Source organism: Castanea sativa, chromosome 5 (assembly GCF_040712315.1).
Source record: "Castanea sativa cultivar Marrone di Chiusa Pesio chromosome 5, ASM4071231v1".
NCBI classification, from domain to species: domain Eukaryota; kingdom Viridiplantae; phylum Streptophyta; class Magnoliopsida; order Fagales; family Fagaceae; genus Castanea; species Castanea sativa.
In genome coordinates, this window is record NC_134017.1 from 6167764 (window position 1) to 6170882 (window position 3119).

Consider the following 3119-nt stretch of genomic DNA (forward strand, 5'->3'; position numbering starts at 1 on the left):
CATGGATTGGAATGAAATCAGAGCTGAAAATCTAATTTTCATAAATCTCGATAGATACCCTATCTATCGAGTAGTTGTCGAGTTTTGGATTTAAAAAAAAATTTAAACCTCGATAGATACTAGCTATCGAGTTTTAAAAACTAGCACTTCATCACTTGATTCTTGAATAGACTTGCCTAGTTTTAACACTTGAACTTGAAACCTTGTTCTTTGAAGCATTAAACACATTCTAAATCTATCCAATTACAAGTAAAGTGTGTTTTGTCAAAGGATTAGCCAATATATGGTGACATATATTCCTAACATGAATCACAGATGTCCTAACAATGTGTTTAGAGCGATACTTTGAAGATAAAAATGAATTAAGAGTGATGAAAGTCGAGTTTGCTGCATTTTTTGGAGGGAGGTTTCTTTCACTAGATGCCTTGACAGATAGGTGGGCCTTACAACCTTTGGTTTGGTGGCAATACCATGACTTCTCATTACCAACGCTTCAAACTCTTGCCCTTAAACGTCTTGGATAACCTTGTTCATCCTCATGTGCTGAAAGGAATTGGAGCACATACAAATTCATTCATTCCTTAAAAAGAAACAAAATAGCTCTTGCACGTGCTGAGGATTTGGTATATGTGCATTCTAATCTTCAACTTTTGTCAAGGTATAATGAGGAGTACGTAAATGCAGCAACAAAGATGTTGGATATTGCAGGAGACTCTTGGAATGACAATGACATATATGGAGGAGGTAGAATTCTTGAGAATGCTACCCTTACACTTGATGAGCCAGAGTTGGAGGTCATAATTATTGGGAATGCTAGCACTAGTATTACTACTAGTGAAAGTGAAGTGAAGCTATTGATCTCGATAATGATGATGACAGTTGTATTTGATTGTCTTTTTGATTATCTTTTATTTTGTTTTAGTTTCAAACTTGTGGATTGTATGCTAATTTCAGAACATCATGGAATGTTTTAGTTTCAAACTTGTGTGTTATATTTAATTTATGAACATCATATTTTAGTTATTATCTACTATTGCTCTTAAATTTGGTATATATTTATATAATATGAAAAAGTATGTTTAGCAATATATAGAAAATAAAAATATTTTTAATAATTTTTTAATCACCGTATTTGCACTCTACTTTTTCAAAAATTGTCAAGTCCCACATCCACACCCGCACTCACACTTGAATTTGAAAACGCACCTGTGCTTCATAGATTGCCAGACACCTTTGTTGTGGGTTTCCTGTTACCGACTAAAGCTGAGTGGACAGCATGAGGCTCACACAATGAATCGGGGTGGTGAGCTAAGCAACGATGATGTTGTAAGTTATTTTTTTTTCTTTAGTTTTGTTTTTGAGTAAGTGACAACTATTTGCTGTATGACGATGCTCTTTTTTTCGTATTTGGAGGAATCCTAATTTACATTGAATAGGAGTCTAAATCTACAATCCAATTTTTCCTTCTCCACTCTATACTACACAAATAAAAACATGTCACATGCCCATTTATTTAATTAAATGCTAAATTTATGTATTTTATTATTTCAATTACCTAAAAAAAACCATCATACTCCCACTGCCCCACCACCACCTTTGCCAATGCCAATGGTTCACAAACATGTCACATATTCATCTAATAAAAACATGTCACATGTATATCTATTTAATTAAATACTAAATTTATGTCTTTTATTATTTCAATTACCTAAAAAAAACCATCATATTCCCACTGCCCCACCACCACCTTTGTCGGATGCCAATGGTTCACAAACATGTCACATATTCATCTAATAAAAACATGTCATATGTATATCTATTTAATTAAATATTAAATTTATGCCTTTATTATTTCAATTACCTAAATTCCCACTGCCCCACCACCACCTTTGCCAGATGCCAATGGTTCACGAGCTTCAAACGTATCAATGTTGCTTATTAGTATTCAACATTAATTATGCAATCTAACCCCTTTAAGTTTCCGTAGCTTTAGCAGCTTGATCAATTAAGTCAATAGTGTGTGATAGCTAACCTGAGTTATTCCTATCTTCACCATCAACAATAAGGTCATCAACATTGAATTGAGTAAACAAATGATCATTTCTTGTTGCCATTAAAATGAAGTTATGAATTGTGCAACAGGCTCTCATTACCAAAGTTATACATATTGTTTCAGTGCCCATTTCGGTTTGTCTTTAAGAATGAAATATTTCAATACCGTTCTATTTTAGTATACCATTTTGAAGTTACCACTATTTTTTTATACATTTTTTTTTAATATATTATTGGTCAAAGGCCATATAATTTATTAGAAACCTTTAAATTATAATTTCATATTTTAACTAATATATAAATCTTAAGTCCAAATATTTACCCAATAATTATAATAATAAGAGCATTCACTGTTTCTTTTAGAACATAAAACAATAGTATGTAATTCATATAATGGGGGAAAAAAGCACAAACTAAAGATAAATAAATAAAGATTTGATACATCATATTGTTAGAGGGGGCCTAGTTGAAAGCAACATTTGGTACCACAACTTAAATAATAGTTATCAGTTTTTAAACAATATTACACGTATTTTCACACACTTTTTTACCCATACGTATTTCTAAAAAATACAAACAATATTACCAAATGGGTCCATCTAGAGTTTTCCAACTATTGTTTTTGTCATTTCTAGTATGCTTAGTTAAGTGGGCTCATAAAACCTAAAAAGAACATGAAACAATGCAAAGAAAACAAATTGAACTAGAGTAGTAGAAGGTGAAATGAAGGTGTAGGAGATGAAACGAAGAAGAAGGGGGCTTGCCAAAAACTGTGAAACATAGTGTCGATCTGCTAACAGAAAAACAGTAATCTAAAATTAGGAAGAGAGAACGGGTAAAAATCAAAATATGTTGTTGCATTGGTTTGAACCATAGTTTTGGTTCGTTAAAGTGGTAAAAGTACACCATTTTGTCCGTATTTTTATAAGCCTAAAAAATTGCTAAATGAAAACAGACAAAGGGTTGTTTTCATTTTTTTTTTTAATAAATTGGATATTTTTATAAGCCTAAAAAAATGCTAAATGAAAACAGACAAAGGGTTGTTTTCATTTTTTTTAATAAATTGG